This window comes from Corvus moneduloides, chromosome 8 (genome assembly GCF_009650955.1).
Source record: "Corvus moneduloides isolate bCorMon1 chromosome 8, bCorMon1.pri, whole genome shotgun sequence".
NCBI classification, from domain to species: Eukaryota; Metazoa; Chordata; class Aves; order Passeriformes; family Corvidae; genus Corvus; species Corvus moneduloides.
The window spans coordinates 17,472,581-17,487,621 of record NC_045483.1 but is presented as its reverse complement, the minus strand read 5'-3'; positions in this window follow the sequence as shown (position 1 = coordinate 17,487,621).

The following is a 15,041-nucleotide window of genomic DNA, read 5'->3' as shown; positions in this document are numbered from 1 at the left end:
TTTCTCCTTCTTCCTAAACTTACTATTGAAATTGTAGAGATTATATGAAAGTTTGGTCATGAAAACATTATCCAGAGTTAACTCCAGAATATTTACATCACTGCTCCTTTCACATATGCCTTCCTATAGAGTCCAAAGCAAGCAGTAGACACCAAAGGGAATTCATCCCGCAAATAGTAGGATCAACTCACAAATTGTTGCCTCTGGGTCCAGCATCCTCCAATGCAAGCCATGTCTGATATTTCCAGGAGCGCAATCAGACCACAGCGACATTTCCAGCCAAGCAGAGATGAAGTAACAGACTTGGTCTGGTCCTGTTTGGCTTCAGTTAACTGCCAATAAAAAACAAAAACGCAGAGTGGTCACAGGCCTGCTGATAATTTGGGATGTTTCAATTTGTGAAACAAGCTCCACGTTTCTCTCATGACTAGCCGTGGAATAACAAACAGGCTGATCTAGTTTCACTGCTGCTTGGATTGTCAGTTTGATTTGTTCTCAGATGTTACAGGTTACGTACTGCTTTACAGAGACATTCAGCAAAGCAGAAACGCAGAGAGGTCCATGAGTTAATGACACAGTCTCGTAAGGATTTCAGTCTCATGGTGGTTGTAAGCTTTTTCTGAAGCTGCAGCACGGTGAGTTTCTCCTGAGCCCTCTCCCTATTTTTTCTTTTTTTTTCTTTTTTTTTGGTGGGGTGTATGTTTATAATTCCTAATGAATTCAACTTCCTGAAGTTTTGCCCCTTGCTCAAAACATTAACAAGGTCTTGCCCCTCTCTTCAGGCACTTATTTTCACAAAGCATGTTGGAACACAGTTACCTTTGAGAACTGTGCCTTTTTGATAAATTTGGATGAAATTAGTTGCTACAGTAAGAACTCCGGATGAGTGAGATTGAAAGGCACTCATACACGTACAAATGGATTTATTTCATAACTTTTTCTTCCTTATGAAGCCAAAGTAAAAAAAAAAAAAAAAAGAAGAAAACAAAACCAAACACAACACAGAAAAGAATGAAAGTTACTGAAAATAAAGATGAGACTAGAAACAAATCACGGCCAGTGTGAGCAGCCATTTATTCACCATTCAGTGAATAAAGACAGTGTGCTTTTTCTCTGTGGCTCAGCTGTCTCTGGTGGGATATTCTACTCTTTGCAGAACAGACTCAGCTTTACTTCATTGTTTGGCATTATTTTTATTGCTAACCTGGATGGCCCTGGAAAGAAAAGGATTTAAATTACCAAAAAAAAAAAAAAAAAGCTTTGCAGATTCAACTAGCTTTGTTGAATCCCATAAAGCAGTTTGCAAGGTTCATAAAACCTCAAAAGCCAGAAAATCCTCCACCCTGATTTCCTTCATCCTTCAGCCCCAGTCTCGCTTCACTCATTGCAGATGTTATAAGCACCCTCCTCTAATGGATTGTAACTTTTACACTCACAGCTGATTACATTGCCTTTACTCTTTCTTGACATCTCCCTGCTGGACTGGAGCCTGCATTTGAGCAGAATCCCCCAGGTAATGAACCTGACCCTCCTGCTGCTGGTCAACTACGAACGAGAGCTGGTGGGGTTACTTGGCTTTGCTCTGATGCCAAGCAACTGTTTGTACAACAGCATATAAGTCCCTAATGTATTATTCTATATTTTCTTTTCCATTCTGCTGAATGAAGAGAAATCCTATTCAGCTCCTAGGCCAGGGGAGTGCATCCTCTTTGCAGCATCCCCAGCTGGGTACCAAGTGATTTGGGGAGAACAGGAAATCATTGTATTTTAATCCAATCATCAAGCCTGATGCAGCCTCCACCTCCTAAGGGCCACATTTTATGTTCCAGTAAAGCCCTGAAAAAGGAATATTTTGAGAGGGAAATAATTTACACTGAAATGCAGCCTGTGAGATTACTTCCTGAGCCCTGAGCTCCTGGCAGATCCTGTGATCCAGGTCCATGTGTTCCATAGCCTGTGTGGCCAGCAGTTGTCAGTTCAGGCTGCTACCAAACCCTAAGCAGGCAGTTTCAAGCCTCTTATAGGAAACACAGTGGAGCCCCTGCAGTGAAAATGCCCTGGTGTTTTTTTCTGCCTGATATCACTACAAAGGCAGACATCCACGGGCTGTACAAAGCAGAGGTTGTGGACACACAGTAATTAAATGAAGCCTCCATTGCATTTTCAGAGGCCCACGCTCACAGCCTTCTTCTAAAAAGGATTCACTGATGCTATCTAAGGTTTGCTTTATCCTTGATATAAACCTGCATGGTGCCAGTACAGGGAGATACCAGATGGTGTCTGTGGAAAGGGCCCACCTGCAGATGGGGCTTTGTGAAAGCTCAGCAGCATGCAAAGGCATCACCACTTGATCTGGTGCCTCTTAGGCCATCAAAACAAGCACAGTGACTACTGCCTCAACAGGTCCAGGGCAGCTCTCCCACAGTGCTTTGCAGCGAAAAAAAAGCACCATGTATTTCCATCCTTACTCATTTGAGAGCACTGCTAGACACAGCGCACCAAGTTTGATACTGTCTATGGCAAAGGCTGAAAACAGTCTCAAGAGCCACACCATCGGTGTTTGCTGCAGCTGGGGACAGTGACACTTGGTCACCTTTGAGCAATATCCCTGCATGTGAGTAGCAGATGCATTAGAAACAGAGCCCCAAGCCCACATTCACCTCGTGAGGGCAATTCAGACAGACAGGGAAATTCAAACACTCCTGCCCCAGCCCTACACACTGACAGCCCTGTGACATTCCAGGAGCTGCAGATCAAGCCTATAAGGTAATGCTATAGGGGAACAACCAGAAAAGAAGCTGATTCACCAATGAGAAAGTCTGGCCCAAACTGAGAATACCAAAGGAAAAACAATGAAAAGAAGAATAAAATACCTCACAACTAATGCCAGTAAAAATGAATCTGTGACCTGCCTCCCTTGAACACAGGCAGAACTGCAAACTTCCTCTATCTAAACAAAATAAAATCAACCCCATGTTACTTTTATTAAATTAAGAAAAATGCACACATTGGTCTGAAGCAGGCACCAGCAAAAGAGCTTTAGCTTGAGCAGCAAAATGTTGGCAAAGATGGCAGCAGCTCAGAAATGGCTGTTAAAGCTGGAGCTGTGCTCCAGTTTGTAGGCAGCGCTGCTGGGCCCCCTCTGCCACCCTCAGCATGGCACAGTCTTTGCCAGCCTGCCCAAGGGCAATCACTGCTTGCCTGGGGCAGCAGCTGAGGGAACTCACCCTGTGACCACCATGCACAGAGCAGGTACTCACTGGGGACAACAGCAGGCCAAGGCACAGAGCTTGAGCTTCTCCATACAGCAAAAGGCTACCAAGACCTTTTCTGAAAGAAATCTCTACATAGGTGCTGTGCAGCTATTGTTAAGAACATTACGGAAATGCTAAATAAATCAACTACTTAACAGTAAACACTTGCTAATCAGTCTTGATGAACAGAAGCATAGTTTTAATTTGGATTTAGTTGCAGTATTAGTCATTTACAGAACATACATCTAGTTTTAATGGTGGCATTTCCTTTCCCCATAAAGCACATTCAGTTTTTCTCAAAATACAAACATATGCTTCTAAAGTCTCCTGAAGAAGATCCAGGATCCTTCATGCACAGCAGCTTCCATTGTGCAAGAAACCCTGAGCTGTTTGCAACATGGTACTAATCACGATCCCTGCCAGCAGTCACAGACCTTTATCCAAACAGGGAATTTTAACTCACCGAAACAAATGAGTTACTTATGGGAAAGGAACCCCCCATTTTGCAACCACCACATCTAAATAGGCAGACAAGCTCTTTCTGCAAACCAGTATGGATAAGTGGCTGCAATTTTCCTAAGCTGCCTTTAAAACATGGGCTTTATTTTCAGTTCAGCCAGAAATGACCTTGTGTGACTTCAGTTCTAGCCTCTCCTCCTCAGTCTGCAAATTATTACTCTGTAATCGGCAGAAAGGCTCGCTCATATTACCAGAGTGCTGCAGCCAATGTGCTATTTCTTGGAAAGACGGCGTCTGCCCGAGTCCAGGGCTGGAGTCAGAGTGCTCGGTGAGCTACATTCATTACATAGCAAGAACAACTGAGAAAAAATAAACACTTCTCAAGTCTACGACTAACTGAAGCTGTAAATTTCAAACACTTATTACAGAGTCATAGCTTAGCAAAACAACACGAACGTGTTACATATCAGAGGGTAACCTTTAAAGAAGGACTTGTGGCTCTGGGGAAAGTTTTAGAACAGGATGAAGTTTATGTGCCTTTTTTCATGTGGTTCTTATAATTAACCAAACTGTCACAGAAAATCATCCGAGACACCTGGATTCAATCCAGCCTTCTCTAACACACATCCCATCAACCGTATTCGTTAAATCATTAGGACTAGTGAACAATTTTTCAATATAGTTTTTCTCTGGCCCCTCTGTTTACAAATTTCCTCTAGGCAGATTGTGGGGATTTATCCCTCTTTTCATTTCATAGAGCCAAATATAGCTTTTCACAAGGGACCAGAGCACCAGGGACTTCCCAAACTGTGTCTTAACACATTTACCCAGTGTATACAACTTACTGCTTAGTCTCTCTGCCTGGTCATTCAGGGCACACGACATGATTTCTGATCATGACTACATAACCTTACTTGACTTAAATACATTGCCTTTGTTTCAAAGTTAAATAGCAAAAAAATTCTCTAAGATGTTGCCCATGGGCTCAAAATTCAGTCTCATCAACAATGTGCAAGAACTTGCAAAACAGCAAAAAGGGAAAGCTGCACAAAGAGACTAGATGGTAACTTAGCTTCTCATTCAACAAACTGTTTACAAACAAGTTTCAACTTTACAACCACTTCTCTGTACAATCATAAAATGCAGCCACAGGGGCCTTGGAGTTAGATTTTGTCCAAGATATTTGAATATTCAGACCTGGATCTTGGCTTATTGCATCACAAAGATCCACATAAAGAAAACTTACACACTGTAGGGAGGATGAGGACAATCCTTAGTCTGAGAAAGTTTAGCTCTGTGTATTGGGGACGGGCCATTGTTCACTGAAGGTCACAGTTCATCATGTCCAAAATGCTCTCAGACATCTCTATTACAAGAGCAGCTGGGATGAAAACATACATCAAGAGAAATATGTTGCACACATTTTGTTCTCCACATTCTCTCTCTCTCTATAGGTTTTCTCAGATTCAGTCAGTGAGAAAATCTGGCTGGTTGAGGAAATATGTAAACACGTGTTAAGCCATGCAAATATCTGGAAAATATCTGTTCATTATAAGAGTTAACTATGAACGACTCAGCCAGTGACTGCAATATTTGTGGCAACAGAACAATCTAATTTTATCATTGTTTTTCATCTTGATACATATAATCTTAAAAGAGATCGAATGGAGCACCAAGATATTTGTAACTTTTTATCTATCAATATTCATACCTGATCTGTATGAATATAAATAACAGACCTGTATTGGTTACAAAATAGTCACTGCTTATCCTGCTCACCAAGGTGCAGAAGACCTCTCTGTTCCTAGGTCTAGATGTAGAGTACAATAGTGGAACCACAAGACTGGAAAGGTTCACTTTGTTCATGAGTCAGGCTATTGCTTTGTATACACTGACAGGGCTATACATTTTGATTATATAGAGTGGTTTGAAAGGACAGCTCACATCCATGCTCTCTTTCTTAGTTTTGTTTTTGATTCACGTTTTGATTCAGTCTGCTGTCCAGGTATTCACATGGAAGTGACTGAGACATGCCAAATTTACCAGCAGCTTCTCATTAGTGGCTCTTCCTTGATTATGACATCTGGTGAGGTTGATGACAATAACAGAAGAAAAATGTGATGGTCAGTCATTTGGAAATTACTTAAGTGGAGGCCATTTTGCACAGTATGATGTTGAAATGTTAGGAATGATTGAGGCCAGATTTATAGCTCAAGCAGTTTTACATCTGTATTTCATTTGTGAGTAACCAATACAAAAAAACACCTTTAAACATTCTAATCATTTCCCAACTGACCATGAGCTCCAAGTATTCTGTCAGCAACATAACCTAGACCACAGAATTGTTCTTGTTGAAAGGAATTTCCAGAGTATTGTTATATGGCTAGTCAAACAAACCCATCCTACTCAAGGCTGTCAGTATTTTACTTTTGTCTCTGCAGAATGATTTTCAACTGCTGGTCAGTAGGAGAGATTCCTGTAATATTCATGTGTATGACAAGGAGACCATGCACAAACTTTTAGCTATGATGAAAGGACAGCTCATATTTACCCTTCTTCAGTACTGGCCGTCTTGCAGATTGTCCTGCTAAAGCAGCTTCTCCCCAATACCATCCACAGCTCAGCATGACAGACAGTCAAGCAGAAACAGGGTAAGTTACATGTATTTGGTGACTATGCTGTTACCAAATCAACTATTTTTCACAATTATGCAAAACTCCTTTCACTTAAAATGATGCTTTTGGAGCACTAGATAGTTGATGAACAGGTCTGATGAAGTTATGGCACATAATGAGCGCAGACTGAGCTTAAACTGTACTTAATGCTACCCAAATATTCTCCTTACATAGTACAGATCCAAAACCTCAGTCAAAATTATTCTCACTAAGACACTCGATTAACACTGCCACATACAACCAGCAATGGCCCAAGGAGCTCAGGTTAACAAAATAAATTAAACCACCTTATGAAGCCAGTCAGTGTACCAAACATGGGCATGGATTGCTTTGCAATGGAAGTTAAGCTACCAATTCAGTGCCTAATCACTTTCTTGAGTGCTCACCCACAAGACAAAGATGCACTTAAATGTCCCCAATGTCACTACAAGGGCAGAAATAATACTTCTTTACTGACAAGGCAGCTCTTCTGTTTGCACACCATGTAAGGCAAGGAGATAAGACAAAATTCCCATCCAAGACACAGTAGATAAATAAAGAGAGTAGGAACATTTCTAAAGCAGCCATGGAATCATTGCCAACAACAAAGGGACGTTTTCATGATTTTTGCATGCATTTGTAATCTATGGTTGGGTCATAAACCAAGATGCTCTGATTAACTTCAAAATTCCTATTTGCCAGTGTTATGATCTTTGAGCTAGCAATCGTCTTTGTTACCTGTCTGCCAGACCTCCTACAGGCTGGGGGAAGACAAGGTTTGATGAAAAGTTGACAGGATTTTCTGAGGAGTTGCTGTACTCCCAGAACTATCCTCCCCACCGACAAGGCTCAATGCTGCATTTGCAGGAAGCAAATTGAAAGAGGAGAGGTCCCAACTACTTGCCCTTCTCACTGCCCTTTTCCTCTCCTACAAGCAGGAAGGCAGAATACAGTGACTGAAGTGATGGAAATTCAACTGACCAGGGAAGGAGGGTTCTTTGAACAAATGCCTGTTCCTTTTCAAGTAAATGTGTTAGTCTCTGATATATGACATGCATATAATAATGTAGAAGTTCTTCCTGTATTTACTTCTAAACCAGAGTTCCCCTCTTCTCTGAAAGATTTACTATCTCATTTTGGCCCCATGGCCACAAGGATTCACTTTCCCTGTGTACTGGCTGATGGGAGCCACACAGTTTTTTCTTGAGACCCCTTGAGCACAAGGGAGCCTGTCCTGGCTCACCAGCTACCTCCTCCACTCCATCTAGATAGACATCTCTATCTGTTGCTTGAGCACACCGTGGTTTGTCTGCACCCTTTCTTGTTGGTGTTGCCACCATCTACCCAGGCATCTTTGGGCACCAGAAGGGAATAATGAGCTACACAGCACCTCCAAAACAAGATTTAAAGATGTAACACTGTATGCTTTGACAGATACGAAAAGGGGTTTTACCTCACATATTATGAAAGACGTGAAACATGGACCCCTGACTTCGCAGTGATGAGACCCGAATTTTGCAGTAAAGTAAATTTTATCAAAATAAAAGAAGTAGAAAATAATAATCAATTGCAGATAACACAAAATGGCCCCCTCTTCATTGCATCAGGGCTAAAGGTATCTCCCCTCACCTGAAGCATGCAAAGAAAAACAAATTCAGTCTGTAAAAACAAGCTTCTTGTATCTCAAAGATCTTGGGAACTAATAAAGTTTGCAAGGCACTTGGAAGGTGAGAGGCATTCTTACAACAGAAGTGCCTGTTTGAATCACAAGCTGCAGTTGCCCACATTGAATGCCACAGGGCTGAACTGTGAGCAGAACAGCTGACCAGGAGCCTCATCTGGTTTTACCAGACTGAGGCCATTCACTGAGTTTAATGCCTCCCTGTTGTTCTCATGGATCCTTCTGGGGCAGGCACCAAGTCTGAAGATAAATTCTCATGTCTGTATCTATGACAGACTGTCTGACCAGCAAAACCTGGTTTGAAGGGCTGGTCCTGCAGGAGCTGAGCATCTTAGACAGCTGAGGGCACCAGTATAGCTGAGCTCCAGCCCCGGAGATCCTACTGGACTGATTCACGTTTCATTTCTTTGATGTCCCAATAATATTTTAATTATTCAGGACTGTTTGAGCTGGAGATCTCTTTCTGATTACTCCATGATCCAGTAAACCACACAGACCTACTCAAGTTAAAATTTAAGGCAGACCCCTGGACTTAATCAGTGGTCTCATATGCTCAAAATCAGAATAAAAGTGTTTTGCTGAAGCAAATATGATTACAGAGAAAGCAACTGCCTGCAGTTAAGTCCACAGAAAAACACTAATTGTTAGCAAATAGCAACTATTAGCGAACATGAAAAATGATAATGTCAAGATACACAATGTAATTATCTGTACACAAAACTGCAATATGAACCCTGTATAGCTATGAATAAAAGGCTTTGTTCGTTAAACTGGCCATTTCTCAACACTTGGATGAACATGAACAAGTTCAAACATAAATCAAAGATATAAGCCAGGACATCTCAACACTGGTGATAAGTCTTTGAGAGTCTGGACTGGACAACACCTTTCAAATAAAATATATTTCCATAATAGATGCTGTTTATTTTCCTCTACTTCCCTGTTGGCAAAGATACCTACTGACCAATTTATTTTCCACTGCTTGCAAATTTTCTGGCTGCCCCTTCTGATTGTAAACATCGGTAGAAGAATATTTATTTGTTTAGAAGTACACTCTTGGGAAGAATGATAAAAGCTATTCTTCAAAATCCTGAAGCATAGGCCAAATTTGAGAAGAAATTACTTTGGCATTGTCAAATCTTGTGATTTTTATTCTACCTCTTCTACATACAAGACTTTTTATCCAGAGTAAGTGCTAAGAAAAGGAAGTGGGAATCCTGGATTTTGATTTTAGTCTCACTATTTATTGAAATAAAACTGAATAAAGTACCCAAGCAGCTCCTACCCCACTAGGCAGCCACAGCACAGGAGCAGCCTTGCAGCAAGGACACTCCAGAGGGGAAGATGAGACGGGTTTGCATCAGTGCAAACTGGGACCGTGGTGCTGCTGTGAACATGGCTGTGGGCACTGAACTGCCAGGCTGCATGCTGGTCACATGAGAGAGAACCAACTTTTGTTCCATATTTCCAGCCACTGTTAAGTTATAAAAAGCTAAGAAAATTTGTCCCAGATAAATTTGCCCAAAATTCAGAAGAGAAATAAAAATAAGGCAACAACTGCAGCCTTTTTTTCCCCTCAGTAATTATTTTTGAAGAGAAAACTGAGATGGCTGATTCTTTTTAGCAAAGGTGCAAGGTTAACTATGTTCCTTTCTCTTTGCAAATGCTCATATTAGTCAGGAGCAAAGCAGATTTATTCCTCATCTTCCTTATGAATTTTTAGTTATAATACACCCCAGCTTTGCAGCTAAGTATTTTTTGATTGAACAGAATCTGAGTTGTATAAACCTGTCAGTGAAACACTTGCAATTCTTCTGACAAAAGCAGTGAACAAGGCAGAAGGGGATTATTCCTTCCAGTCAGTTTTGTTGTGGAGTGGTTGCACTGGAAGAGCAGTCACTATCCTATTACAATTCTAACTCTTTTTCCCACCAGAGGTCCTGAGTTTTGAGTCCTTTCCCTTCCAGTAGATGGTTTCTGCCTGCAGTTTATCCTGTGTGGTCTCCTGCCAAATTCTTTTCTAGCGGAAGTTTGTGGCCCATCAGACAAGGCATTCAAATCACTCACATTCGGAAAAGCCATCCTTGCTTTCCCTGGGAATGCACAGCTTACAAATATCTTGTCTTAAAAGGTTCACATTTTTCATTTGCTTGCTCTCATACAGAGCTCCCAGGAAACTCCCAGGAATAATAGTGTGTAAATTTGCAGTGTGATTGTGCAGTTGTTTGCTGCAAGGTTTTCTTAGCTACTGAAAACTCTGAACTCCTTTGTGTTCTCCATAGACATAAGAAAATCCAAGAAAAATTAATCCTCATCATGGGAAAGCTCTACCTGGCCCTTTCAAACTACATGAAGTGGGAGTTCAGTATCACCCTGCTGTGGGAGCAGAGTAGCACATTTCGCAAGCACCTTGGACAATCCCAAGCAGAAATTATCCTGTCTAGGAAGTGGGGAGGATCCAACCCTGCTTACTTCACTTGAGTTGCGTTCACAGCCAACTCTTCATGACTTGAGGGTAAATGTGGAGTGCCCCTGCAGTAATATTGCTCTCAACCACAGTTATGCTGTATTTCACACTGCAAACCCAGACAAGAAGAGCAGCAGTGGCTGCCTGATACTCTGATTAGCAAATCAGGAGCCCAGCCTTCCTGCTGAGCTGAGAAGCAAGCTGTTAATTGCCAGGCTTTGGTGATTTCCAGATGGCACGACAGGAGCTGGAGGAAGACAATTAACAGGTAATTGCAAATAGCTTATCAGGGAAACTATTTCCACCAATGGACAAAACAGTTTGGCATCAGGCTCCTCAAGTTCGCTGGATAGAAATAACATCCATAATTCTGGGTTTGCCATCTCTTGACCGATTTACTCTTGGTCACTTTGTCCCTATGTTCACCCAGATAGTTTGACTTATTGCAGCCCAGCTGAAGATTAAAAATGCCTGGAACAGTCAGTGTGCAGAGAGCATCAGCTGTGTCTCCCAACTCCCCAGTATCCTCCTCATCTGCTTCATCACACAGCACTTTTGCACCCAGCCCCACTTGAGCTAAAATGACCAAGAAGAGCCAAAACCACCCTTAAAACACGAGAAAAGCATCCAGTATAGTTGCCATTAAAATACAGGTCACAGACTATTGCTCCACAAAACACGAGCACACAGGAAAGGTAAAACTCATTTGACAATTCCTCACAATTTTCTTCCCCCTTGATGGCTCAGCATGGGCTCCTAAGCCCTGCTGTCTGCACAATGCTATTACTTTCACCTCCCTTCATGTATCCTGCTCACCACTCCTCAGTCTCAGTGCCTCACAAACATGACATTTAACAAACTCCTGTGAAGGTAGGGCAACATTACCCCCAGTTTACAGACAAAACAGCAAGGCACAGAGCTAAAGATCACAAGCAGCTATGCTGAGAAATCAAGCACCAAGTTCTACCTGGTTTTAGGTACCCACACAAAGTGGGGTCAGCATAGCTCCTACACAGTCCCCCAGAATAGCACTAATGACACACATCTACCTGTCTGTCAGGGCCATGCCATCTTGAGTGAAGGCTGATGTTTGATTTGCACAGTCTTTACACTGTGTTCCTAGGTTTTAACCAGCATTCACCATTTAGCCACACTGATCTTGTGTGCACAGCATCTTCTCAATTTTGCATGTCCCCTCTAGACAGCCCCAAACCACCATGCAACCTTCCTCTTGTACATTCAACACACAAGGCTATGACAGTGATTAACCTGCCTCATACGCAACCAATTACCCCACTTTACAGGCAAGTCCTCAAGACTCCACATTTCACTTTGTCTCCACAAGGTCATCCATCATGATAAAAATGCCTATCTTCAGCACTGGCAAATTCCTCCTGGGACAGGTAACTATCCTAGAGGTACAGACTCTTTGTACAGGTCTCACAGGCAAGTATAAAGCAAAGAGGAGGAATCAGAGAAAGAAAGGCCAGAGAAGGTATAGTTGTATGAATCTGACCAAAGGAAAGTTCATGGAGATTGATAGGAAGAAATGGCTCCTAGATGAAGGAGGAGTTCAGGAAAAAGTGACAGATTTCCCATTACTTGAGACCATTAAAGGTAGCTTGGACAGAGTTTCGGAAGGAATAATATCCCTGAGTTTTTGCATACATCATATGCCAAATAACTGCTGCAGAACTGGCTCGCTGCTATAGTATTTATTTTCTGTATCATTTTGCAGATATTTCAGCTGCACAGAGGAGCTATGTTTTACTCACTTAGTCTTGTTAGGTGGAAAGCAGCATCCTACTCACAGCTTATATTCAAATTCAGACAGGTCTCTCCCACTCCCTGCTGGCAGGTCTGCAAACATTGTTACAAAACTCTTCCGCATCCTTCTTCCTAGGCAGATCACTTTAACATAAGGTACAATGTTAAAGTGATCCTCCATAGAAACATCACTGTATTCCTTAGCACAAAGTTCACTGAGCCTTTTGGTGTAAATTGCATTTTATTTCAACCAGGAAAGCATCAGAACTACAGGAACCGAAATAAAACATTCTAAACCAAGCATCATATTTATGTCCTCATGATCCTGATATTCTAACTGCTCAAATCAGAAATTTAGCCAAACATGTAACAGCCTCCTTTTGTCCTTTAGGATGCCTTTGCAAGGCAGGAAGGTGACCATGCACTGAAACCGACTGTCCCAAAAAGTTGTAGAGTCTCCCTCACTGGAGATATTAAAGAACTACCTGGACACAATCCTGTGCCATGTGCTATAGGATGATCCTGCTTGAGCAGGAAAGTTGGACCAGATGACCCACTGTGGTCCCTTCCAATCTGACCCATTCTGTGACTGAGAGATCAGTGGAGCTGGTACTTTTCATATTACAGGATTGAAATACAGCCAGGACAAATATTCCAGTCCTGAAGGCAGTGTCAAGGTGTACTGACACAAACAGTGCACGCTGCTCCGCAGACCTGTGCAGATGTTACAGCAGACTTGAAGGAACACCCAATTTCCACAGAGGCCATGAGGCATCTTCTTCCTCTTGCTGTGAGATCTCAAAGAAGTTTTTCCAATGTCCTTTCCTTTCTCCTTCATGGGAATGTTTTGGATGGTCACTTAAGAGGGGGAGCCAACTCCCTTGAAACCAGCCACAAGCTCACCACCCTCTCACACCCAAGTGAACCCCTCCTTCGACAGCAGCTTTAGCCGTGCTGTCCTGGAGGAGTCTCCACCACCAGCAGAGATGAGAGACAGTGATTCCTCGGGGTCTGCTCTGTATCACTTGAGAACAGATTGTTCCAATATGTTGTGCTGGTTTTATGAGACAGACAAGTGTCCATTGGGACATAAGGTGTAATTATAGTGCAATTTCAATTAAGAGTTAAACTGTGGTCCAATAAGGTAAAAAGGTCAGTGCTGTATCTAGCAATACAGCTGGATGGTGGTTTTGCACTTGGCTACAAAATGAAGGGAAATCCTAACTGGGCCAAAAATAGCCTTGTCTTCAGCCATGATTTGCTGCCAAGCATCAATCCCAGAGAAAATTCTGAAAGGATATTTGCTGGGATTTACAGTTCAAGCAATGCATTTTGCACTCCATTGTTTTAGCAGGTTTAGGCTGCAACTTCCTCTCTTTCCAGAAAGCTTTTTTTTTTCCCCCTCTCCTTTCCAAGCTTTAATTACAGAATAACTTGCTGAAGAGATCCTCCTTTATAGTGAGTGTCTCAGCTGTCAAGTTTTACATTATAGCAAAAAAGAGAACTAGCACATCATCCTGCTGTAGCTTAAACAAGGATTTAAGGAGCAAACACAGAAAAGAGACTTGCCAATTAATCATCAAGAGTGGGAAATTATCTCAGAGCACCTCCTAGAGGATGAAGTCTGAGAAAACATCTGGCAGGGAATTGGATGAAGCACTAACTAGAACAAGTAAGTTAACAGAGCATTCAAAAGGCAATAGAAAGGCAACATAACTGGTTCAAGCTCTAAAATTCCCTCAAAAATTCAGTACACTCAAAACTATTGGACAGTGCTTAAAATCAGAATTCAAAAGCTGGACCAAAGTGTCATGAAAGAGTATACTAAGCAAGAGGCTGAATAGGAAACCAACTGAAAAACAAGGAGGAAAGCAGAGGTCAGTAAATTCCCGTGGTGGCTGGAACCAGTACTGTAGGTGGGTCAGCCCTGGCACTACAACTGTTTATTAGGGATTATACAAGTGGCTTAGGCCATACACAAAGCACACTATCTTTACAAGAATTCAAAGAAATGTTACACAGGAAAATTATTTTTCTTCAAATATATCTTATCCCGGAAGTAAATTTTTGGGAAAAATTTGTGTGGCTGCTTTTTTGCAGTCATAGACATGCAGGCAAATGACAACAGATTACAGCTTTAATGAAATCCTCAGTCTGGCATTTCACATTGGGTCTGCAAATGTTCACACGTGTCCATGAATGCTGCAAATCACAAGAACTGGAGACAACAACAAGCTCTCCATCTGAGCCCCCTTTGAAAATACCTCTGCCATCAGCAGGAATACTATATATCTTATTAGGGTTTTGGGAGCTACAAATGGGAACCTGGTTTTAAAGCTGGGCCAGGTACAATGTCAGACACGTGCTTGTGTCAGCCAACCATGAAGTGTCATCCAATTTTAAGTGCAAACAGCCTTCTGGTACTGTGAACAAGGACATCCAGGGGAGCAGCATCTCTACAGCTTGCTCCAGAAATAGAGGACGCAGCCTGGGGAAGGAAAGGCTGAGTCAGTCATGAGAGCAATGAATTTTACCTCAGACTGGAATAGAAGGTCCTTTCCAAATAAGGCAGACATCACAGAAAGGACTGGTCTTTATCTGACGTCCACTAAAATAAGAGATTTATCTGGGCCAAGTAAAAAATACTCAACACTTGGGCACAGAGAACTGTGCCAAGAAGATCTGAGCAGAGATAAAATGGATCTGGAGGATAACACAAAAAGCATAATGCAAGGCTCTGAACCTCTCATTCACAGATA